The sequence below is a fragment of the Rhinoderma darwinii genome (assembly GCF_050947455.1).
Source record: "Rhinoderma darwinii isolate aRhiDar2 chromosome 5 unlocalized genomic scaffold, aRhiDar2.hap1 SUPER_5_unloc_8, whole genome shotgun sequence".
Lineage (NCBI taxonomy): Eukaryota > Metazoa > Chordata > Amphibia > Anura > Rhinodermatidae > Rhinoderma > Rhinoderma darwinii.
The window spans coordinates 267,208-291,153 of NW_027461821.1; the positions used below are offsets into that span (position 1 = coordinate 267,208).

The 23,946-nt window shown below is 47.8% G+C and overlaps 16 non-coding genes and 1 pseudogene across 16 annotated transcripts; all 17 read left to right on the top strand.

The window, feature by feature from the left end:
* Positions 1 to 89: 89 nt before the first annotated feature.
* On the top strand, positions 90 to 280 carry LOC142697300 (U2 spliceosomal RNA). The gene has a single exon (XR_012865108.1). It is a non-coding gene; the product is annotated as a U2 spliceosomal RNA (small nuclear RNA).
* Positions 281 to 1,568: 1,288 nt separating this feature from the next.
* LOC142697301 (U2 spliceosomal RNA) lies at positions 1,569 to 1,759 on the top strand. The gene has a single exon (XR_012865109.1). It is a non-coding gene; the product is annotated as a U2 spliceosomal RNA (small nuclear RNA).
* Positions 1,760 to 3,051: 1,292 nt separating this feature from the next.
* On the top strand, positions 3,052 to 3,242 carry LOC142697668 (U2 spliceosomal RNA). The gene has a single exon (XR_012865440.1). It is a non-coding gene; the product is annotated as a U2 spliceosomal RNA (small nuclear RNA).
* Positions 3,243 to 4,526: 1,284 nt separating this feature from the next.
* LOC142697302 (U2 spliceosomal RNA) lies at positions 4,527 to 4,717 on the top strand. The gene has a single exon (XR_012865110.1). It is a non-coding gene; the product is annotated as a U2 spliceosomal RNA (small nuclear RNA).
* Positions 4,718 to 6,005: 1,288 nt separating this feature from the next.
* Positions 6,006 to 6,196, top strand: LOC142697303 (U2 spliceosomal RNA). Its single transcript, XR_012865111.1, has one exon. It is a non-coding gene; the product is annotated as a U2 spliceosomal RNA (small nuclear RNA).
* Positions 6,197 to 7,488: 1,292 nt separating this feature from the next.
* On the top strand, positions 7,489 to 7,679 carry LOC142697304 (U2 spliceosomal RNA). The gene has a single exon (XR_012865112.1). It is a non-coding gene; the product is annotated as a U2 spliceosomal RNA (small nuclear RNA).
* A 1,277-nt stretch (positions 7,680 to 8,956) lies between these two features.
* LOC142697308 (U2 spliceosomal RNA) lies at positions 8,957 to 9,147 on the top strand. Its single transcript, XR_012865114.1, has one exon. It is a non-coding gene; the product is annotated as a U2 spliceosomal RNA (small nuclear RNA).
* Positions 9,148 to 10,446: 1,299 nt separating this feature from the next.
* LOC142697309 (U2 spliceosomal RNA) lies at positions 10,447 to 10,637 on the top strand. Its single transcript, XR_012865115.1, has one exon. It is a non-coding gene; the product is annotated as a U2 spliceosomal RNA (small nuclear RNA).
* A 1,280-nt stretch (positions 10,638 to 11,917) lies between these two features.
* On the top strand, positions 11,918 to 12,108 carry LOC142697310 (U2 spliceosomal RNA). Its single transcript, XR_012865116.1, has one exon. It is a non-coding gene; the product is annotated as a U2 spliceosomal RNA (small nuclear RNA).
* Positions 12,109 to 13,380: 1,272 nt separating this feature from the next.
* On the top strand, positions 13,381 to 13,571 carry LOC142697311 (U2 spliceosomal RNA). The gene has a single exon (XR_012865117.1). It is a non-coding gene; the product is annotated as a U2 spliceosomal RNA (small nuclear RNA).
* A 1,300-nt stretch (positions 13,572 to 14,871) lies between these two features.
* LOC142697693 (U2 spliceosomal RNA) lies at positions 14,872 to 15,061 on the top strand. Its single transcript, XR_012865463.1, has one exon. It is a non-coding gene; the product is annotated as a U2 spliceosomal RNA (small nuclear RNA).
* Positions 15,062 to 16,345: 1,284 nt separating this feature from the next.
* LOC142697703 (U2 spliceosomal RNA) lies at positions 16,346 to 16,516 on the top strand (annotated as a pseudogene).
* Positions 16,517 to 17,804: 1,288 nt separating this feature from the next.
* On the top strand, positions 17,805 to 17,995 carry LOC142697312 (U2 spliceosomal RNA). The gene has a single exon (XR_012865118.1). It is a non-coding gene; the product is annotated as a U2 spliceosomal RNA (small nuclear RNA).
* A 1,284-nt stretch (positions 17,996 to 19,279) lies between these two features.
* Positions 19,280 to 19,470, top strand: LOC142697287 (U2 spliceosomal RNA). Its single transcript, XR_012865096.1, has one exon. It is a non-coding gene; the product is annotated as a U2 spliceosomal RNA (small nuclear RNA).
* Positions 19,471 to 20,766: 1,296 nt separating this feature from the next.
* On the top strand, positions 20,767 to 20,957 carry LOC142697313 (U2 spliceosomal RNA). The gene has a single exon (XR_012865119.1). It is a non-coding gene; the product is annotated as a U2 spliceosomal RNA (small nuclear RNA).
* Positions 20,958 to 22,245: 1,288 nt separating this feature from the next.
* LOC142697670 (U2 spliceosomal RNA) lies at positions 22,246 to 22,436 on the top strand. Its single transcript, XR_012865442.1, has one exon. It is a non-coding gene; the product is annotated as a U2 spliceosomal RNA (small nuclear RNA).
* Positions 22,437 to 23,727: 1,291 nt separating this feature from the next.
* On the top strand, positions 23,728 to 23,918 carry LOC142697314 (U2 spliceosomal RNA). Its single transcript, XR_012865120.1, has one exon. It is a non-coding gene; the product is annotated as a U2 spliceosomal RNA (small nuclear RNA).
* The last annotated feature ends 28 nt before the right edge of the window (positions 23,919 to 23,946 follow it).

Consider the following 23,946-nt stretch of genomic DNA (forward strand, 5'->3'; position numbering starts at 1 on the left):
CATGGAATTGCCTAGAAGTAGGCTGAATCGCTGCAAGGGCTGAACAGCAGTATCGGGCAGGCTCGGGCAACGCGCGGCCCGTTCGGGTTATCGCTTCTCGGCCTTTTGGCTAAGATCAAGTGTAGTATCTGTTCTTATCAGTTTAATATCTGATACGTCCCCTATCTGGGGACCATATATTAAATGGATTTTTAGAACAGGGAGATGGAAATAGAGCTTGCTCTGTCCACTCCACGCATTGACCTGGTATTGCAGTATTTCCAGGACCGGTGCACCCTTTCCTTATGTGTTGACTAAAAGCAGATTCCAAAAGTGTTTTTTGTCTTTGCTATTGTTTCTGTCTTTCTGAAGGGATCTCCCCTTTTAATCCCATTATTTCAACACCTGTTGGACAATGCATGAGTGATAATGAGCTCATTGATTAAATGCAATTAATGAATAGATTGCCACCTCTTGTTGTGTGTCGTCTGTGTTTCTGTGTTTCCGGCATTTCACATTGGAACACCTCATTCACCTTCCTTGTCTTCTCTCCGCCCTCCCTTTTAGGTAAGTTAAAGAGCTGCACCTGAGCCAGCCACTGATTGATTGATTGATTGATTGATTGATTGATTGATTGATTGATTGATTGATGCAGCACAACAGTCAAATAGTGGAGTGGAGTAGGGGAACAGCAAACAGCCAATAAAGCAGCCCGCCCGCTCGCCTGCCCGCCACAATGGACCTACCTGTGTACACTAGATGGATGTGATGGAATGTACTGTCGTCCCTACATTTCAAGAAGAAGTAAGAATTGCAGTTGCAACAAAGCCTTGCTTGCCTACAAAGAGAGCAGCAATTTGGATTTGTTACTATGTTACCTAGAAGAATAACAAACTGTGCAAGGATGGAGGTTGTAGGAGCAAGGAGAAGTTGTCTGTAAAGTTGGTGGATGCCTATTTTCCATTTTGCAGTCCCTTGTCTCCCTCTTGTGGCCTCCTGGAGGCAACTAGCTGTGCAAAAAAAAGACAGCCTGGCGGCCGGCTGTTGCAGTGTTGCCCTCTCAGGCAACACTGAGTGACTGACTGAGCCTCACCGTCTTATATAAAGTTCAGACGGAACTTTGCACGTGTCATAGTGGAGCCCTCAGGATTCCAGAGCCAGCTTTCTGACATCATAATGGGGCCTCAGAGATAAAAGCCTGGGCCCAGGCAGTGTTGGTCAGTGCTGCTCAGCAGGCAGCACTGGACTGGACTGGATTACAGCTGATACAAGGTGTGAAGGAACAAGGGGTGGCTGTGGGCATGCACTTGCTGCCGCTGCCAGTGTTTATCTGCATGGCAGCAGGGCATTTGGGCGTTGCCAGGAAGGCGTTTTTATGTAGATTCCTCCTCTTTCAGCACTGCATTGTGGTGCAAGCAAAAGAAGCAAATCCTGTCTGGCTTCCTCTCCGGCCTTTATTCACCTCCCGTGTAGCTGTGAGTGTGTGAGCCTGCAGGGCCCCATGGAATTGCCTAGAAGTAGGCTGAATCGCTGCAAGGGCTGAACAGCAGTATCGGGCAGGCTCGGGCAACGCGCGGCCCGTTCGGGTTATCGCTTCTCGGCCTTTTGGCTAAGATCAAGTGTAGTATCTGTTCTTATCAGTTTAATATCTGATACGTCCCCTATCTGGGGACCATATATTAAATGGATTTTTAGAACAGGGAGATGGAAATAGAGCTTGCTCTGTCCACTCCACGCATTGACCTGGTATTGCAGTATTTCCAGGACCGGTGCACCCTTTCCTTATGTGTTGACTAAAAGCAGATTCCAAAAGTGTTTTTTGTCTTTGCTATTGTTTCTGTCTTTCTGAAGGGATCTCCCCTTTTAATCCCATTATTTCAACACCTGTTGGACAATGCATGAGTGATAATGAGCTCACTGATTAAATGCAATTAATGAATAGATTGCCACCTCTTGTTGTGTGTCGTCTGTGTTTCTGTGTTTCCGGCATTTCACATTGGAACACCTCATTCACCTTCCTTGTCTTCTCTCCGCCCTCCCTTTTAGGTAAGTTAAAGAGCTGCACCTGAGCCAGCCACTGATTGATTGATTGATTGATTGATTGATTGATTGATTGATTGATTGATTGATTGATGCAGCACAACAGTCAAATAGTGGAGTGGAGTAGGGGAACAGCAAACAGCCAATAAAGCAGCCCGCCCCCTCGCCTGCCCGCCACAATGGACCTACCTGTGTACACTAGATGGATGTGATGGAATGTACTGTCGTCCCTACATTTCAAGAAGAAGTAAGAATTGCAGTTGCAACAAAGCCTTGCTTGCCTACAAAGAGAGCAGCAATTTGGATTTGTTACTATGTTACCTAGAAGAATAACAAACTGTGCAAGGATGGAGGTTGTAGGAGCAAGGAGAAGTTGTCTGTAAAGTTGGTGGATGCCTATTTTCCATTTTGCAGTCCCTTGTCTCCCTCTTGTGGCCTCCTGGAGGCAACTAGCTGTGCAAAAAAAAGACAGCCTGGCGGCCGGCTGTTGCAGTGTTGCCCTCTCAGGCAACACTGAGTGACTGACTGAGCCTCACCGTCTTATATAAAGTTCAGACGGAACTTTGCACGTGTCATAGTGGAGCTCTCAGGATTCCAGAGCCAGCTTTCTGACATCATAATGGGGCCTCAGAGATAAAAGCCTGGGCCCAGGCAGTGTTGGTCAGTGCTGCTCAGCAGGCAGCACTGGACTGGACTGGATTACAGCTGATACAAGGTGTGAAGGAACAAGGGGTGGCTGTGGGCATGCACTTGCTGCCGCTGCCAGTGTTTATCTGCATGGCAGCAGGGCATTTGGGCGTTGCCAGGAAGGCGTTTTTATGTAGATTCCTCCTCTTTCAGCACTGCATTGTGGTGCAAGCAAAAGAAGCAAATCCTGTCTGGCTTCCTCTCCGGCCTTTATTCACCTCCCGTGTAGCTGTGAGTGTGTGAGCCTGCAGGGCCCCATGGAATTGCCTAGAAGTAGGCTGAATCGCTGCAAGGGCTGAACAGCAGTATCGGGCAGGCTCGGGCAACGCGCGGCCCGTTCGGGTTATCGCTTCTCGGCCTTTTGGCTAAGATCAAGTGTAGTATCTGTTCTTATCAGTTTAATATCTGATACGTCCCCTATCTGGGGACCATATATTAATTGGATTTTTAGAACAGGGAGATGGAAATAGAGCTTGCTCTGTCCACTCCACGCATTGACCTGGTATTGCAGTATTTCCAGGACCGGTGCACCCTTTCCTTATGTGTTGACTAAAAGCAGATTCCAAAAGTGTTTTTTGTCTTTGCTATTGTTTCTGTCTTTCTGAAGGGATCTCCCCTTTTAATCCCATTATTTCAACACCTGTTGGACAATGCATGAGTGATAATGAGCTCATTGATTAAATGCAATTAATGAATAGATTGCCACCTCTTGTTGTGTGTCGTCTGTGTTTCTGTGTTTCCGGCATTTCACATTGGAACACCTCATTCACCTTCCTTGTCTTCTCTCCGCCCTCCCTTTTAGGTAAGTTAAAGAGCTGCACCTGAGCCAGCCACTGATTGATTGATTGATTGATTGATTGATTGATTGATTGATTGATTGATGCAGCACAACAGTCAAATAGTGGAGTGGAGTAGGGGAACAGCAAACAGCCAATAAAGCAGCCCGCCCGCTCGCCTGCCCGCCACAATGGACCTACCTGTGTACACTAGATGGATGTGATGGAATGTACTGTCGTCCCTACATTTCAAGAAGAAGTAAGAATTGCAGTTGCAACAAAGCCTTGCTTGCCTACAAAGAGAGCAGCAATTTGGATTTGTTACTATGTTACCTAGAAGAATAACAAACTGTGCAAGGATGGAGGTTGTAGGAGCAAGGAGAAGTTGTCTGTAAAGTTGGTGGATGCCTATTTTCCATTTTGCAGTCCCTTGTCTCCCTCTTGTGGCCTCCTGGAGGCAACTAGCTGTGCAAAAAAAAGACAGCCTGGCGGCCGGCTGTTGCAGTGTTGCCCTCTCAGGCAACACTGAGTGACTGACTGAGCCTCACCGTCTTATATAAAGTTCAGACGGAACTTTGCACGTGTCATAGTGGAGCCCTCAGGATTCCAGAGCCAGCTTTCTGACATCATAATGGGGCCTCAGAGATAAAAGCCTGGGCCCAGGCAGTGTTGGTCAGTGCTGCTCAGCAGGCAGCACTGGACTGGACTGGATTACAGCTGATACAAGGTGTGAAGGAACAAGGGGTGGCTGTGGGCATGCACTTGCTGCCGCTGCCAGTGTTTATCTGCATGGCAGCAGGGCATTTGGGCGTTGCCAGGAAGGCGTTTTTATGTAGATTCCTCCTCTTTCAGCACTGCATTGTGGTGCAAGCAAAAGAAGCAAATCCTGTCTGGCTTCCTCTCCGGCCTTTATTCACCTCCCGTGTAGCTGTGAGTGTGTGAGCCTGCAGGGCCCCATGGAATTGCCTAGAAGTAGGCTGAATCGCTGCAAGGGCTGAACAGCAGTATCGGGCAGGCTCGGGCAACGCGCGGCCCGTTCGGGTTATCGCTTCTCGGCCTTTTGGCTAAGATCAAGTGTAGTATCTGTTCTTATCAGTTTAATATCTGATACGTCCCCTATCTGGGGACCATATATTAAATGGATTTTTAGAACAGGGAGATGGAAATAGAGCTTGCTCTGTCCACTCCACGCATTGACCTGGTATTGCAGTATTTCCAGGACCGGTGCACCCTTTCCTTATGTGTTGACTAAAAGCAGATTCCAAAAGTGTTTTTTGTCTTTGCTATTGTTTCTGTCTTTCTGAAGGGATCTCCCCTTTTAATCCCATTATTTCAACACCTGTTGGACAATGCATGAGTGATAATGAGCTCATTGATTAAATGCAATTAATGAATAGATTGCCACCTCTTGTTGTGTGTCGTCTGTGTTTCTGTGTTTCCGGCATTTCACATTGGAACACCTCATTCACCTTCCTTGTCTTCTCTCCGCCCTCCCTTTTAGGTAAGTTAAAGAGCTGCACCTGAGCCAGCCACTGATTGATTGATTGATTGATTGATTGATTGATTGATTGATTGATTGATTGATGCAGCACAACAGTCAAATAGTGGAGTGGAGTAGGGGAACAGCAAACAGCCAATAAAGCAGCCCGCCCGCTCGCCTGCCCGCCACAATGGACCTACCTGTGTACACTAGATGGATGTGATGGAATGTACTGTCGTCCCTACATTTCAAGAAGAAGTAAGAATTGCAGTTGCAACAAAGCCTTGCTTGCCTACAAAGAGAGCAGCAATTTGGATTTGTTACTATGTTACCTAGAAGAATAACAAACTGTGCAAGGATGGAGGTTGTAGGAGCAAGGAGAAGTTGTCTGTAAAGTTGGTGGATGCCTATTTTCCATTTTGCAGTCCCTTGTCTCCCTCTTGTGGCCTCCTGGAGGCAACTAGCTGTGCAAAAAAAAGACAGCCTGGCGGCCGGCTGTTGCAGTGTTGCCCTCTCAGGCAACACTGAGTGACTGACTGAGCCTCACCGTCTTATATAAAGTTCAGACGGAACTTTGCACGTGTCATAGTGGAGCCCTCAGGATTCCAGAGCCAGCTTTCTGACATCATAATGGGGCCTCAGAGATAAAAGCCTGGGCCCAGGCAGTGTTGGTCAGTGCTGCTCAGCAGGCAGCACTGGACTGGACTGGATTACAGCTGATACAAGGTGTGAAGGAACAAGGGGTGGCTGTGGGCATGCACTTGCTGCCGCTGCCAGTGTTTATCTGCATGGCAGCAGGGCATTTGGGCGTTGCCAGGAAGGCGTTTTTATGTAGATTCCTCCTCTTTCAGCACTGCATTGTGGTGCAAGCAAAAGAAGCAAATCCTGTCTGGCTTCCTCTCCGGCCTTTATTCACCTCCCGTGTAGCTGTGAGTGTGTGAGCCTGCAGGGCCCCATGGAATTGCCTAGAAGTAGGCTGAATCGCTGCAAGGGCTGAACAGCAGTATCGGGCAGGCTCGGGCAACGCGCGGCCCGTTCGGGTTATCGCTTCTCGGCCTTTTGGCTAAGATCAAGTGTAGTATCTGTTCTTATCAGTTTAATATCTGATACGTCCCCTATCTGGGGACCATATATTAAATGGATTTTTAGAACAGGGAGATGGAAATAGAGCTTGCTCTGTCCACTCCACGCATTGACCTGGTATTGCAGTATTTCCAGGACCGGTGCACCCTTTCCTTATGTGTTGACTAAAAGCAGATTCCAAAAGTGTTTTTTGTCTTTGCTATTGTTTCTGTCTTTCTGAAGGGATCTCCCCTTTTAATCCCATTATTTCAACACCTGTTGGACAATGCATGAGTGATAATGAGCTCATTGATTAAATGCAATTAATGAATAGATTGCCACCTCTTGTTGTGTGTCGTCTGTGTTTCTGTGTTTCCGGCATTTCACATTGGAACACCTCATTCACCTTCCTTGTCTTCTCTCCGCCCTCCCTTTTAGGTAAGTTAAAGAGCTGCACCTGAGCCAGCCACTGATTGATTGATTGATTGATTGATTGATTGATTGATTGATTGATTGATTGATTGATGCAGCACAACAGTCAAATAGTGGAGTGGAGTAGGGGAACAGCAAACAGCCAATAAAGCAGCCCGCCCGCTCGCCTGCCCGCCACAATGGACCTACCTGTGTACACTAGATGGATGTGATGGAATGTACTGTCGTCCCTACATTTCAAGAAGAAGTAAGAATTGCAGTTGCAACAAAGCCTTGCTTGCCTACAAAGAGAGCAGCAATTTGGATTTGTTACTATGTTACCTAGAAGAATAACAAACTGTGCAAGGATGGAGGTTGTAGGAGCAAGGAGAAGTTGTCTGTAAAGTTGGTGGATGCCTATTTTCCATTTTGCAGTCCCTTGTCTCCCTCTTGTGGCCTCCTGGAGGCAACTAGCTGTGCAAAAAAAAGACAGCCTGGCGGCCGGCTGTTGCAGTGTTGCCCTCTCAGGCAACACTGAGTGACTGACTGAGCCTCACCGTCTTATATAAAGTTCAGACGGAACTTTGCACGTGTCATAGTGGAGCCCTCAGGATTCCAGAGCCAGCTTTCTGACATCATAATGGGGCCTCAGAGATAAAAGCCTGGGCCCAGGCAGTGTTGGTCAGTGCTGCTCAGCAGGCAGCACTGGACTGGACTGGATTACAGCTGATACAAGGTGTGAAGGAACAAGGGGTGGCTGTGGGCATGCACTTGCTGCCGCTGCCAGTGTTTATCTGCATGGCAGCAGGGCATTTGGGCGTTGCCAGGAAGGCGTTTTTATGTAGATTCCTCCTCTTTCAGCACTGCATTGTGGTGCAAGCAAAAGAAGCAAATCCTGTCTGGCTTCCTCTCCGGCCTTTATTCACCTCCCGTGTAGCTGTGAGTGTGTGAGCCTGCAGGGCCCCATGGAATTGCCTAGAAGTAGGCTGAATCGCTGCAAGGGCTGAACAGCAGTATCGGGCAGGCTCGGGCAACGCGCGGCCCGTTCGGGTTATCGCTTCTCGGCCTTTTGGCTAAGATCAAGTGTAGTATCTGTTCTTATCAGTTTAATATCTGATACGTCCCCTATCTGGGGACCATATATTAAATGGATTTTTAGAACAGGGAGATGGAAATAGAGCTTGCTCTGTCCACTCCACGCATTGACCTGGTATTGCAGTATTTCCAGGACCGGTGCACCCTTTCCTTATGTGTTGACTAAAAGCAGATTCCAAAAGTGTTTTTTGTCTTTGCTATTGTTTCTGTCTTTCTGAAGGGATCTCCCCTTTTAATCCCATTATTTCAACACCTGTTGGACAATGCATGAGTGATAATGAGCTCATTGATTAAATGCAATTAATGAATAGATTGCCACCTCTTGTTGTGTGTCGTCTGTGTTTCTGTGTTTCCGGCATTTCACATTGGAACACCTCATTCACCTTCCTTGTCTTCTCTCCGCCCTCCCTTTTAGGTAAGTTAAAGAGCTGCACCTGAGCCAGCCACTGATTGATTGATTGATTGATTGATTGATTGATTGATTGATGCAGCACAACAGTCAAATAGTGGAGTGGAGTAGGGGAACAGCAAACAGCCAATAAAGCAGCCCGCCCGCTCGCCTGCCCGCCACAATGGACCTACCTGTGTACACTAGATGGATGTGATGGAATGTACTGTCGTCCCTACATTTCAAGAAGAAGTAAGAATTGCAGTTGCAACAAAGCCTTGCTTGCCTACAAAGAGAGCAGCAATTTGGATTTGTTACTATGTTACCTAGAAGAATAACAAACTGTGCAAGGATGGAGGTTGTAGGAGCAAGGAGAAGTTGTCTGTAAAGTTGGTGGATGCCTATTTTCCATTTTGCAGTCCCTTGTCTCCCTCTTGTGGCCTCCTGGAGGCAACTAGCTGTGCAAAAAAAAGACAGCCTGGCGGCCGGCTGTTGCAGTGTTGCCCTCTCAGGCAACACTGAGTGACTGACTGAGCCTCACCGTCTTATATAAAAGTTCAGACGGAACTTTGCACGTGTCATAGTGGAGCCCTCAGGATTCCAGAGCCAGCTTTCTGACATCATAATGGGGCCTCAGAGATAAAAGCCTGGGCCCAGGCAGTGTTGGTCAGTGCTGCTCAGCAGGCAGCACTGGACTGGACTGGATTACAGCTGATACAAGGTGTGAAGGAACAAGGGGTGGCTGTGGGCATGCACTTGCTGCCGCTGCCAGTGTTTATCTGCATGGCAGCAGGGCATTTGGGCGTTGCCAGGAAGGCGTTTTTATGTAGATTCCTCCTCTTTCAGCACTGCATTGTGGTGCAAGCAAAAGAAGCAAATCCTGTCTGGCTTCCTCTCCGGCCTTTATTCACCTCCCGTGTAGCTGTGAGTGTGTGAGCCTGCAGGGCCCCATGGAATTGCCTAGAAGTAGGCTGAATCGCTGCAAGGGCTGAACAGCAGTATCGGGCAGGCTCGGGCAACGCGCGGCCCGTTCGGGTTATCGCTTCTCGGCCTTTTGGCTAAGATCAAGTGTAGTATCTGTTCTTATCAGTTTAATATCTGATACGTCCCCTATCTGGGGACCATATATTAAATGGATTTTTAGAACAGGGAGATGGAAATAGAGCTTGCTCTGTCCACTCCACGCATTGACCTGGTATTGCAGTATTTCCAGGACCGGTGCACCCTTTCCTTATGTGTTGACTAAAAGCAGATTCCAAAAGTGTTTTTTGTCTTTGCTATTGTTTCTGTCTTTCTGAAGGGATCTCCCCTTTTAATCCCATTATTTCAACACCTGTTGGACAATGCATGAGTGATAATGAGCTCATTGATTAAATGCAATTAATGAATAGATTGCCACCTCTTGTTGTGTGTCCTCTGTGTTTCTGTGTTTCCGGCATTTCACATTGGAACACCTCATTCACCTTCCTTGTCTTCTCTCCGCCCTCCCTTTTAGGTAAGTTAAAGAGCTGCACCTGAGCCAGCCACTGATTGATTGATTGATTGATTGATTGATTGATTGATTGATTGATGCAGCACAACAGTCAAATAGTGGAGTGGAGTAGGGGAACAGCAAACAGCCAATAAAGCAGCCCGCCCGCTCGCCTGCCCGCCACAATGGACCTACCTGTGTACACTAGATGGATGTGATGGAATGTACTGTCGTCCCTACATTTCAAGAAGAAGTAAGAATTGCAGTTGCAACAAAGCCTTGCTTGCCTACAAAGAGAGCAGCAATTTGGATTTGTTACTATGTTACCTAGAAGAATAACAAACTGTGCAAGGATGGAGGTTGTAGGAGCAAGGAGAAGTTGTCTGTAAAGTTGGTGGATGCCTATTTTCCATTTTGCAGTCTATTTTCCATTTTGCAGTCCCTTGTCTCCCTCTTGTGGCCTCCTGGAGGCAACTAGCTGTGCAAAAAAAAGACAGCCTGGCGGCCGGCTGTTGCAGTGTTGCCCTCTCAGGCAACACTGAGTGACTGACTGAGCCTCACCGTCTTATATAAAGTTCAGACGGAACTTTGCACGTGTCATAGTGGAGCCCTCAGGATTCCAGAGCCAGCTTTCTGACATCATAATGGGGCCTCAGAGATAAAAGCCTGGGCCCAGGCAGTGTTGGTCAGTGCTGCTCAGCAGGCAGCACTGGACTGGACTGGATTACAGCTGATACAAGGTGTGAAGGAACAAGGGGTGGCTGTGGGCATGCACTTGCTGCCGCTGCCAGTGTTTATCTGCATGGCAGCAGGGCATTTGGGCGTTGCCAGGAAGGCGTTTTTATGTAGATTCCTCCTCTTTCAGCACTGCATTGTGGTGCAAGCAAAAGAAGCAAATCCTGTCTGGCTTCCTCTCCGGCCTTTATTCACCTCCCGTGTAGCTGTGAGTGTGTGAGCCTGCAGGGCCCCATGGAATTGCCTAGAAGTAGGCTGAATCGCTGCAAGGGCTGAACAGCAGTATCGGGCAGGCTCGGGCAACGCGCGGCCCGTTCGGGTTATCGCTTCTCGGCCTTTTGGCTAAGATCAAGTGTAGTATCTGTTCTTATCAGTTTAATATCTGATACGTCCCCTATCTGGGGACCATATATTAAATGGATTTTTAGAACAGGGAGATGGAAATAGAGCTTGCTCTGTCCACTCCACGCATTGACCTGGTATTGCAGTATTTCCAGGACCGGTGCACCCTTTCCTTATGTGTTGACTAAAAGCAGATTCCAAAAGTGTTTTTTGTCTTTGCTATTGTTTCTGTCTTTCTGAAGGGATCTCCCCTTTTAATCCCATTATTTCAACACCTGTTGGACAATGCATGAGTGATAATGAGCTCATTGATTAAATGCAATTAATGAATAGATTGCCACCTCTTGTTGTGTGTCGTCTGTGTTTCTGTGTTTCCGGCATTTCACATTGGAACACCTCATTCACCTTCCTTGTCTTCTCTCCGCCCTCCCTTTTAGGTAAGTTAAAGAGCTGCACCTGAGCCAGCCACTGATTGATTGATTGATTGATTGATTGATTGATTGATTGATTGATGCAGCACAACAGTCAAATAGTGGAGTGGAGTAGGGGAACAGCAAACAGCCAATAAAGCAGCCCGCCCGCTCGCCTGCCCGCCACAATGGACCTACCTGTGTACACTAGATGGATGTGATGGAATGTACTGTCGTCCCTACATTTCAAGAAGAAGTAAGAATTGCAGTTGCAACAAAGCCTTGCTTGCCTACAAAGAGAGCAGCAATTTGGATTTGTTACTATGTTACCTAGAAGAATAACAAACTGTGCAAGGATGGAGGTTGTAGGAGCAAGGAGAAGTTGTCTGTAAAGTTGGTGGATGCCTATTTTCCATTTTGCAGTCCCTTGTCTCCCTCTTGTGGCCTCCTGGAGGCAACTAGCTGTGCAAAAAAAAGACAGCCTGGCGGCCGGCTGTTGCAGTGTTGCCCTCTCAGGCAACACTGAGTGACTGACTGAGCCTCACCGTCTTATATAAAGTTCAGACGGAACTTTGCACGTGTCATAGTGGAGCCCTCAGGATTCCAGAGCCAGCTTTCTGACATCATAATGGGGCCTCAGAGATAAAAGCCTGGGCCCAGGCAGTGTTGGTCAGTGCTGCTCAGCAGGCAGCACTGGACTGGACTGGATTACAGCTGATACAAGGTGTGAAGGAACAAGGGGTGGCTGTGGGCATGCACTTGCTGCCGCTGCCAGTGTTTATCTGCATGGCAGCAGGGCATTTGGGCGTTGCCAGGAAGGCGTTTTTATGTAGATTCCTCCTCTTTCAGCACTGCATTGTGGTGCAAGCAAAAGAAGCAAATCCTGTCTGGCTTCCTCTCCGGCCTTTATTCACCTCCCGTGTAGCTGTGAGTGTGTGAGCCTGCAGGGCCCCATGGAATTGCCTAGAAGTAGGCTGAATCGCTGCAAGGGCTGAACAGCAGTATCGGGCAGGCTCGGGCAACGCGCGGCCCGTTCGGGTTATCGCTTCTCGGCCTTTTGGCTAAGATCAAGTGTAGTATCTGTTCTTATCAGTTTAATATCTGATACGTCCCCTATCTGGGGACCATATATTAAATGGATTTTTAGAACAGGGAGATGGAAATAGAGCTTGCTCTGTCCACTCCACGCATTGACCTGGTATTGCAGTATTTCCAGGACCGGTGCACCCTTTCCTTATGTGTTGACTAAAAGCAGATTCCAAAAGTGTTTTTTGTCTTTGCTATTGTTTCTGTCTTTCTGAAGGGATCTCCCCTTTTAATCCCATTATTTCAACACCTGTTGGACAATGCATGAGTGATAATGAGCTCATTGATTAAATGCAATTAATGAATAGATTGCCACCTCTTGTTGTGTGTCGTCTGTGTTTCTGTGTTTCCGGCATTTCACATTGGAACACCTCATTCACCTTCCTTGTCTTCTCTCCGCCCTCCCTTTTAGGTAAGTTAAAGAGCTGCACCTGAGCCAGCCACTGATTGATTGATTGATTGATTGATTGATTGATTGATGCAGCACAACAGTCAAATAGTGGAGTGGAGTAGGGGAACAGCAAACAGCCAATAAAGCAGCCCGCCCGCTCGCCTGCCCGCCACAATGGACCTACCTGTGTACACTAGATGGATGTGATGGAATGTACTGTCGTCCCTACATTTCAAGAAGAAGTAAGAATTGCAGTTGCAACAAAGCCTTGCTTGCCTACAAAGAGAGCAGCAATTTGGATTTGTTACTATGTTACCTAGAAGAATAACAAACTGTGCAAGGATGGAGGTTGTAGGAGCAAGGAGAAGTTGTCTGTAAAGTTGGTGGATGCCTATTTTCCATTTTGCAGTCCCTTGTCTCCCTCTTGTGGCCTCCTGGAGGCAACTAGCTGTGCAAAAAAAAGACAGCCTGGCGGCCGGCTGTTGCAGTGTTGCCCTCTCAGGCAACACTGAGTGACTGACTGAGCCTCACCGTCTTATATAAAGTTCAGACGGAACTTTGCACGTGTCATAGTGGAGCCCTCAGGATTCCAGAGCCAGCTTTCTGACATCATAATGGGGCCTCAGAGATAAAAGCCTGGGCCCAGGCAGTGTTGGTCAGTGCTGCTCAGCAGGCAGCACTGGACTGGACTGGATTACAGCTGATACAAGGTGTGAAGGAACAAGGGGTGGCTGTGGGCATGCACTTGCTGCCGCTGCCAGTGTTTATCTGCATGGCAGCAGGGCATTTGGGCGTTGCCAGGAAGGCGTTTTTATGTAGATTCCTCCTCTTTCAGCACTGCATTGTGGTGCAAGCAAAAGAAGCAAATCCTGTCTGGCTTCCTCTCCGGCCTTTATTCACCTCCCGTGTAGCTGTGAGTGTGTGAGCCTGCAGGGCCCCATGGAATTGCCTAGAAGTAGGCTGAATCGCTGCAAGGGCTGAACAGCAGTATCGGGCAGGCTCGGGCAACGCGCGGCCCGTTCGGGTTATCGCTTCTCGGCCTTTTGGCTAAGATCAAGTGTAGTATCTGTTCTTATCAGTTTAATATCTGATACGTCCCCTATCTGGGGACCATATATTAAATGGATTTTTAGAACAGGGAGATGGAAATAGAGCTTGCTCTGTCCACTCCACGCATTGACCTGGTATTGCAGTATTTCCAGGACCGGTGCACCCTTTCCTTATGTGTTGACTAAAAGCAGATTCCAAAAGTGTTTTTTGTCTTTGCTATTGTTTCTGTCTTTCTGAAGGGATCTCCCCTTTTAATCCCATTATTTCAACACCTGTTGGACAATGCATGAGTGATAATGAGCTCATTGATTAAATGCAATTAATGAATAGATTGCCACCTCTTGTTGTGTGTCGTCTGTGTTTCTGTGTTTCCGGCATTTCACATTGGAACACCTCATTCACCTTCCTTGTCTTCTCTCCGCCCTCCCTTTTAGGTAAGTTAAAGAGCTGCACCTGAGCCAGCCACTGATTGATTGATTGATTGATTGATTGATTGATTGATTGATTGATTGATTGATTGATTGATTGATGCAGCACAACAGTCAAATAGTGGAGTGGAGTAGGGGAACAGCAAACAGCCAATAAAGCAGCCCGCCCGCTCGCCTGCCCGCCACAATGGACCTACCTGTGTACACTAGATGGATGTGATGGAATGTACTGTCGTCCCTACATTTCAAGAAGAAGTAAGAATTGCAGTTGCAACAAAGCCTTGCTTGCCTACAAAGAGAGCAGCAATTTGGATTTGTTACTATGTTACCTAGAAGAATAACAAACTGTGCAAGGATGGAGGTTGTAGGAGCAAGGAGAAGTTGTCTGTAAAGTTGGTGGATGCCTATTTTCCATTTTGCAGTCCCTTGTCTCCCTCTTGTGGCCTCCTGGAGGCAACTAGCTGTGCAAAAAAAAGACAGCCTGGCGGCCGGCTGTTGCAGTGTTGCCCTCTCAGGCAACACTGAGTGACTGACTGAGCCTCACCGTCTTATATAAAGTTCAGACGGAACTTTGCACGTGTCATAGTGGAGCCCTCAGGATTCCAGAGCCAGCTTTCTGACATCATAATGGGGCCTCAGAGATAAAAGCCTGGGCCCAGGCAGTGTTGGTCAGTGCTGCTCAGCAGGCAGCACTGGACTGGACTGGATTACAGCTGATACAAGGTGTGAAGGAACAAGGGGTGGCTGTGGGCATGCACTTGCTGCCGCTGCCAGTGTTTATCTGCATGGCAGCAGGGCATTTGGGCGTTGCCAGGAAGGCGTTTTTATGTAGATTCCTCCTCTTTCAGCACTGCATTGTGGTGCAAGCAAAAGAAGCAAATCCTGTCTGGCTTCCTCTCCGGCCTTTATTCACCTCCCGTGTAGCTGTGAGTGTGTGAGCCTGCAGGGCCCCATGGAATTGCCTAGAAGTAGGCTGAATCGCTGCAAGGGCTGAACAGCAGTATCGGGCAGGCTCGGGCAACGCGCGGCCCGTTCGGGTTATCGCTTCTCGGCCTTTTGGCTAAGATCAAGTGTAGTATCTGTTCTTATCAGTTTAATATCTGATACGTCCCCTATCTGGGGACCATATATTAAATGATTTTTAGAACAGGGAGATGGAAATAGAGCTTGCTCTGTCCACTCCACGCATTGACCTGGTATTGCAGTATTTCCAGGACCGGTGCACCCTTTCCTTATGTGTTGACTAAAAGCAGATTCCAAAAGTGTTTTTTGTCTTTGCTATTGTTTCTGTCTTTCTGAAGGGATCTCCCCTTTTAATCCCATTATTTCAACACCTGTTGGACAATGCATGAGTGATAATGAGCTCATTGATTAAATGCAATTAATGAATAGATTGCCACCTCTTGTTGTGTGTCGTCTGTGTTTCTGTGTTTCCGGCATTTCACATTGGAACACCTCATTCACCTTCCTTGTCTTCTCTCCGCCCTCCCTTTTAGGTAAGTTAAAGAGCTGCACCTGAGCCAGCCACTGATTGATTGATTGATTGATTGATTGATTGATTGATTGATTGATTGATGCAGCACAACAGTCAAATAGTGGAGTGGAGTAGGGGAACAGCAAACAGCCAATAAAGCAGCCCGCCCGCTCGCCTGCCCGCCACAATGGACCTACCTGTGTACACTAGATGGATGTGATGGAATGTACTGTCGTCCCTACATTTCAAGAAGAAGTAAGAATTGCAGTTGCAACAAAGCCTTGCTTGCCTACAAAGAGAGCAGCAATTTGGATTTGTTACTATGTTACCTAGAAGAATAACAAACTGTGCAAGGATGGAGGTTGTAGGAGCAAGGAGAAGTTGTCTGTAAAGTTGGTGGATGCCTATTTTCCATTTTGCAGTCCCTTGTCTCCCTCTTGTGGCCTCCTGGAGGCAACTAGCTGTGCAAAAAAAAGACAGCCTGGCGGCCGGCTGTTGCAGTGTTGCCCTCTCAGGCAACACTGAGTGACTGACTGAGCCTCACCGTCTTATATAAAGTTCAGACGGAACTTTGCACGTGTCATAGTGGAGCCCTCAGGATTCCAGAGCCAGCTTTCTGACATCATAATGGGGCCTCAGAGATAAAAGCCTGGGCCCAGGCAGTGTTGGTCAGTGCTGCTCAGCAGGCAGCACTGGACTGGACTGGATTACAGCTGATACAAGGTGTGAAGGAACAAGGGGTGGCTGTGGGCATGCACTTGCTGCCGCTGCCAGTGTTTATCTGCATGGCAGCAGGGCATTTGGGCGTTGCCAGGAAGGCGTTTTTATGTAGATTCCTCCTCTTTCAGCACTGCATTGTGGTGCAAGCAAAAGAAGCAAATCCTGTCTGGCTTCCTCTCCGGCCTTTATTCACCTCCCGTGTAGCTGTGAGTGTGTGAGCCTGCAGGGCCCCATGGAATTGCCTAGAAGTAGGCTGAATCGCTGCAAGGGCTGAACAGCAGTATCGGGCAGGCTCGGGCAACGCGCGGCCCGTTCGGGTTATCGCTTCTCGGCCTTTTGGCTAAGATCAAGTGTAGTATCTGTTCTTATCAGTTTAATATCTGATACGTCTTAAATGGATTTTTAGAACAGGGAGATGGAAATAGAGCTTGCTCTGTCCACTCCACGCATTGACCTGGTATTGCAGTATTTCCAGGACCGGTGCACCCTTTCCTTATGTGTTGACTAAAAGCAGATTCCAAAAGTGTTTTTTGTCTTTGCTATTGTTTCTGTCTTTCTGAAGGGATCTCCCCTTTTAATCCCATTATTTCAACACCTGTTGGACAATGCATGAGTGATAATGAGCTCATTGATTAAATGCAATTAATGAATAGATTGCCACCTCTTGTTGTGTGTCGTCTGTGTTTCTGTGTTTCCGGCATTTCACATTGGAACACCTCATTCACCTTCCTTGTCTTCTCTCCGCCCTCCCTTTTAGGTAAGTTAAAGAGCTGCACCTGAGCCAGCCACTGATTGATTGATTGATTGATTGATTGATTGATTGATTGATTGATTGATTGATGCAGCACAACAGTCAAATAGTGGAGTGGAGTAGGGGAACAGCAAACAGCCAATAAAGCAGCCCGCCCGCTCGCCTGCCCGCCACAATGGACCTACCTGTGTACACTAGATGGATGTGATGGAATGTACTGTCGTCCCTACATTTCAAGAAGAAGTAAGAATTGCAATTGCAACAAAGCCTTGCTTGCCTACAAAGAGAGCAGCAATTTGGATTTGTTACTATGTTACCTAGAAGAATAACAAACTGTGCAAGGATGGAGGTTGTAGGAGCAAGGAGAAGTTGTCTGTAAAGTTGGTGGATGCCTATTTTCCATTTTGCAGTCCCTTGTCTCCCTCTTGTGGCCTCCTGGAGGCAACTAGCTGTGCAAAAAAAAGACAGCCTGGCGGCCGGCTGTTGCAGTGTTGCCCTCTCAGGCAACACTGAGTGACTGACTGAGCCTCACCGTCTTATATAAAGTTCAGACGGAACTTTGCACGTGTCATAGTGGAGCCCTCAGGATTCCAGAGCCAGCTTTCTGACATCATAATGGGGCCTCAGAGATAAAAGCCTGGGCCCAGGCAGTGTTGGTCAGTGCTGCTCAGCAGGCAGCACTGGACTGGACTGGATTACAGCTGATACAAGGTGTGAAGGAACAAGGGGTGGCTGTGGGCATGCACTTGCTGCCGCTGCCAGTGTTTATCTGCATGGCAGCAGGGCATTTGGGCGTTGCCAGGAAGGCGTTTTTATGTAGATTCCTCCTCTTTCAGCACTGCATTGTGGTGCAAGCAAAAGAAGCAAATCCTGTCTGGCTTCCTCTCCGGCCTTTATTCACCTCCCGTGTAGCTGTGAGTGTGTGAGCCTGCAGGGCCCCATGGAATTGCCTAGAAGTAGGCTGAATCGCTGCAAGGGCTGAACAGCAGTATCGGGCAGGCTCGGGCAACGCGCGGCCCGTTCGGGTTATCGCTTCTCGGCCTTTTGGCTAAGATCAAGTGTAGTATCTGTTCTTATCAGTTTAATATCTGATACGTCCCCTATCTGGGGACCATATATTAAATGGATTTTTAGAACAGGGAGATGGAAATAGAGCTTGCTCTGTCCACTCCACGCATTGACCTGGTATTGCAGTATTTCCAGGACCGGTGCACCCTTTCCTTATGTGTTGACTAAAAGCAGATTCCAAAAGTGTTTTTTGTCTTTGCTATTGTTTCTGTCTTTCTGAAGGGATCTCCCCTTTTAATCCCATTATTTCAACACCTGTTGGACAATGCATGAGTGATAATGAGCTCATTGATTAAATGCAATTAATGAATAGATTGCCACCTCTTGTTGTGTGTCGTCTGTGTTTCTGTGTTTCCGGCATTTCACATTGGAACACCTCATTCACCTTCCTTGTCTTCTCTCCGCCCTCCCTTTTAGGTAAGTTAAAGAGCTGCACCTGAGCCAGCCACTGATTGATTGATTGATTGATTGATTGATTGATTGATTGATTGATTGATGCAGCACAACAGTCAAATAGTGGAGTGGAGTAGGGGAACAGCAAACAGCCAATAAAGCAGCCCGCCCGCTCGCCTGCCCGCCACAATGGACCTACCTGTGTACACTAGATGGATGTGATGGAATGTACTGTCGTCCCTACATTTCAAGAAGAAGTAAGAATTGCAGTTGCAACAAAGCCTTGCTTGCCTACAAAGAGAGCAGCAATTTGGATTTGTTACTATGTTACCTAGAAGAATAACAAACTGTGCAAGGATGGAGGTTGTAGGAGCAAGGAGAAGTTGTCTGTAAAGTTGGTGGATGCCTATTTTCCATTTTGCAGTCCCTTGTCTCCCTCTTGTGGCCTCCTGGAGGCAACTAGCTGTGCAAAAAAAAGACAGCCTGGCGGCCGGCTGTTGCAGTGTTGCCCTCTCAGGCAACACTGAGTGACTGACTGAGCCTCACCGTCTTATATAAAGTTCAGACGGAACTTTGCACGTGTCATAGTGGAGCCCTCAGGATTCCAGAGCCAGCTTTCTGACATCATAATGGGGCCTCAGAGATAAAAGCCTGGGCCCAGGCAGTGTTGGTCAGTGCTGCTCAGCAGGCAGCACTGGACTGGACTGGATTACAGCTGATACAATTTGTGAAGGAACAAGGGGTGGCTGTGGGCATGCACTTGCTGCCGCTGCCAGTGTTTATCTGCATGGCAGCAGGGCATTTGGGCGTTGCCAGGAAGGCGTTTTTATGTAGATTCCTCCTCTTTCAGCACTGCATTGTGGTGCAAGCAAAAGAAGCAAATCCTGTCTGGCTTCCTCTCCGGCCTTTATTCACCTCCCGTGTAGCTGTGAGTGTGTGAGCCTGCAGGGCCCCATGGAATTGCCTAGAAGTAGGCTGAATCGCTGCAAGGGCTGAACAGCAGTATCGGGCAGGCTCGGGCAACGCGCGGCCCGTTCGGGTTATCGCTTCTCGGCCTTTTGGCTAAGATCAAGTGTAGTATCTGTTCTTATCAGTTTAATATCTGATACGTCCCCTATCTGGGGACCATATATTAAATTGATTTTTAGAACAGGGAGATGGAAATAGAGCTTGCTCTGTCCACTCCACGCATTGACCTGGTATTGCAGTATTTCCAGGACCGGTGCACCCTTTCCTTATGTGTTGACTAAAAGCAGATTCCAAAAGTGTTTTTTGTCTTTGCTATTGTTTCTGTCTTTCTGAAGGGATCTCCCCTTTTAATCCCATTATTTCAACACCTGTTGGACAATGCATGAGTGATAATGAGCTCATTGATTAAATGCAATTAATGAATAGATTGCCACCTCTTGTTGTGTGTCGTCTGTGTTTCTGTGTTTCCGGCATTTCACATTGGAACACCTCATTCACCTTCCTTGTCTTCTCTCCGCCCTCCCTTTTAGGTAAGTTAAAGAGCTGCACCTGAGCCAGCCACTGATTGATTGATTGATTGATTGATTGATTGATTGATTGATTGATTGATTGATTGATTGATGCAGCACAACAGTCAAATAGTGGAGTGGAGTAGGGGAACAGCAAACAGCCAATAAAGCAGCCCGCCCGCTCGCCTGCCCGCCACAATGGACCTACCTGTGTACACTAGATGGATGTGATGGAATGTACTGTCGTCCCTACATTTCAAGAAGAAGTAAGAATTGCAGTTGCAACAAAGCCTTGCTTGCCTACAAAGAGAGCAGCAATTTGGATTTGTTACTATGTTACCTAGAAGAATAACAAACTGTGCAAGGATGGAGGTTGTAGGAGCAAGGAGAAGTTGTCTGTAAAGTTGGTGGATGCCTATTTTCCATTTTGCAGTCCCTTGTCTCCCTCTTGTGGCCTCCTGGAGGCAACTAGCTGTGCAAAAAAAAGACAGCCTGGCGGCCGGCTGTTGCAGTGTTGCCCTCTCAGGCAACACTGAGTGACTGACTGAGCCTCACCGTCTTATATAAAGTTCAGACGGAACTTTGCACGTGTCATAGTGGAGCCCTCAGGATTCCAGAGCCAGCTTTCTGACATCATAATGGGGCCTCAGAGATAAAAGCCTGGGCCCAGGCAGTGTTGGTCAGTGCTGCTCAGCAGGCAGCACTGGACTGGACTGGATTACAGCTGATACAAGGTGTGAAGGAACAAGGGGTGGCTGTGGGCATGCACTTGCTGCCGCTGCCAGTGTTTATCTGCATGGCAGCAGGGCATTTGGGCGTTGCCAGGAAGGCGTTTTTATGTAGATTCCTCCTCTTTCAGCACTGCATTGTGGTGCAAGCAAAAGAAGCAAATCCTGTCTGGCTTCCTCTCCGGCCTTTATTCACCTCCCGTGTAGCTGTGAGTGTGTGAGCCTGCAGGGCCCCATGGAATTGCCTAGAAGTAGGCTGAATCGCTGCAAGGGCTGAACAGCAGTATCGGGCAGGCTCGGGCAACGCGCGGCCCGTTCGGGTTATCGCTTCTCGGCCTTTTGGCTAAGATCAAGTGTAGTATCTGTTCTTATCAGTTTAATATCTGATACGTCCCCTATCTGGGGACCATATATTAAATGGATTTTTAGAACAGGGAGATGGAAATAGAGCTTGCTCTGTCCACTCCACGCATTGACCTGGTATTGCAGTATTTCCAGGACCGGTGCACCCTTTCCTTATGTGTTGACTAAAAGCAGATTCCAAATGTGTTTTTTGTCTTTGCTATTGTTTCTGTCTTTCTGAAGGGATCTCCCCTTTTAATCCCATTATTTCAACACCTGTTGGACAATGCATGAGTGATAATGAGCTCATTGATTAAATGCAATTAATGAATAGATTGCCACCTCTTGTTGTGTGTCGTCTGTGTTTCTGTGTTTCCGGCATTTCACATTGGAACACCTCATTCACCTTCCTTGTCTTCTCTCCGCCCTCCCTTTTAGGTAAGTTAAAGAGCTGCACCTGAGCCAGCCACTGATTGATTGATTGATTGATTGATTGATTGATTGATTGATTGATTGATTGATGCAGCACAACAGTCAAATAGTGGAGTGGAGTAGGGGAACAGCAAACAGCCAATAAAGCAGCCCGCCCGCTCGCCTGCCCGCCACAATGGACCTACCTGTGTACACTAGATGGATGTGATGGAATGTACTGTCGTCCCTACATTTCAAGAAGAAGTAAGAATTGCAGTTGCAACAAAGCCTTGCTTGCCTACAAAGAGAGCAGCAATTTGGATTTGTTACTATGTTACCTAGAAGAATAACAAACTGTGCAAGGATGGAGGTTGTAGGAGCAAGGAGAAGTTGTCTGTAAAGTTGGTGGATGCCTATTTTCCATTTTGCAGTCCCTTGTCTCCCTCTTGTGGCCTCCTGGAGGCAACTAGCTGTGCAAAAAAAAGACAGCCTGGCGGCCGGCTGTTGCAGTGTTGCCCTCTCAGGCAACACTGAGTGACTGACTGAGCCTCACCGTCTTATATAAAGTTCAGACGGAACTTTGCACGTGTCATAGTGGAGCCCTCAGGATTCCAGAGCCAGCTTTCTGACATCATAATGGGGCCTCAGAGATAAAAGCCTGGGCCCAGGCAGTGTTGGTCAGTGCTGCTCAGCAGGCAGCACTGGACTGGACTGGATTACAGCTGATACAAGGTGTGAAGGAACAAGGGGTGGCTGTGGGCATGCACTTGCTGCCGCTGCCAGTGTTTATCTGCATGGCAGCAGGGCATTTGGGCGTTGCCAGGAAGGCGTTTTTATGTAGATTCCTCCTCTTTCAGCACTGCATTGTGGTGCAAGCAAAAGAAGCAAATCCTGTCTGGCTTCCTCTCCGGCCTTTATTCACCTCCCGTGTAGCTGTGAGTGTGTGAGCCTGCAGGGCCCCATGGAATTGCCTAGAAGTAGGCTGAATCGCTGCAAGGGCTGAACAGCAGTATCGGGCAGGCTCGGGCAACGCGCGGCCCGTTCGGGTTATCGCTTCTCTGCCTTTTGGCTAAGATCAAGTGTAGTATCTGTTCTTATCAGTTTAATATCTGATACGTCCCCTATCTGGGGACCATATATTAAATGGATTTTTAGAACAGGGAGATGGAAATAGAGCTTGCTCTGTCCACTCCACGCATTGACCTGGTATTGCAGTATTTCCAGGACCGGTGCACCCTTTCCTTATGTGTTGACTAAAAGCAGATTCCAAAAGTGTTTTTTGTCTTTGCTATTGTTTCTGTCTTTCTGAAGGGATCTCCCCTTTTAATCCCATTATTTCAACACCTGTTGGACAATGCATGAGTGATAATGAGCTCATTGATTAAATGCAATTAATGAATAGATTGCCACCTCTTGTTGTGTGTCTTCTGTGTTTCCGGCATTTCACATTGGAACACCTCATTCACCTTCCTTGTCTTCTCTCCGCCCTCCCTTTTAGGTAAGTTAAAGAGCTGCACCTGAGCCAGCCACTGATTGATTGATTGATTGATTGATTGATTGATTGATTGATTGATTGATTGATTGATTGATTGATGCAGCACAACAGTCAAATAGTGGAGTGGAGTAGGGGAACAGCAAACAGCCAATAAAGCAGCCCGCCCGCTCGCCTGCCCGCCACAATGGACCTACCTGTGTACACTAGATGGATGTGATGGAATGTACTGTCGTCCCTACATTTCAAGAAGAAGTAAGAATTGCAGTTGCAACAAAGCCTTGCTTGCCTACAAAGAGAGCAGCAATTTGGATTTGTTACTATGTTACCTAGAAGAATAACAAACTGTGCAAGGATGGAGGTTGTAGGAGCAAGGAGAAGTTGTCTGTAAAGTTGGTGGATGCCTATTTTCCATTTTGCAGTCCCTTGTCTCCCTCTTGTGGCCTCCTGGAGGCAACTAGCTGTGCAAAAAAAGACAGCCTGGCGGCCGGCTGTTGCAGTGTTGCCCTCTCAGGCAACACTGAGTGACTGACTGAGCCTCACCGTCTTATATAAAGTTCAGACGGAACTTTGCACGTGTCATAGTGGAGCCCTCAGGATTCCAGAGCCAGCTTTCTGACATCATAATGGGGCCTCAGAGATAAAAGCCTGGGCCCAGGCAGTGTTGGTCAGTGCTGCTCAGCAGGCAGCACTGGACTGGACTGGATTACAGCTGATACAAGGTGTGAAGGAACAAGGGGTGGCTGTGGGCATGCACTTGCTGCCGCTGCCAGTGTTTATCTGCATGGCAGCAGGGCATTTGGGCGTTGCCAGGAAGGCGTTTTTATGTCGATTCCTCCTCTTTCAGCACTGCATTGTGGTGCAAGCAAAAGAAGCAAATCCTGTCTGGCTTCCTCTCCGGCCTTTATTCACCTCCCGTGTAGCTGTGAGTGTGTGAGCCTGCAGGGCCCCATGGAATTGCCTAGAAGTAGGCTGAATCGCTGCAAGGGCTGAACAGCAGTATCGGGCAGGCTCGGGCAACGCGCGGCCCGTTCGGGTTATCGCTTCTCGGCCTTTTGGCTAAGATCAAGTGTAGTATCTGTTCTTATCAGTTTAATATCTGATACGTCCCCTATCTGGGGACCATATATTAAATGGATTTTTAGAACAGGGAGATGGAAATAGAGCTTGCTCTGTCCACTCCACGCATTGACCTGGTATTGCAGTATTTCCAGGACCGGTGCACCCTTTCCTTATGTGTTGACTAAAAGCAGATTCC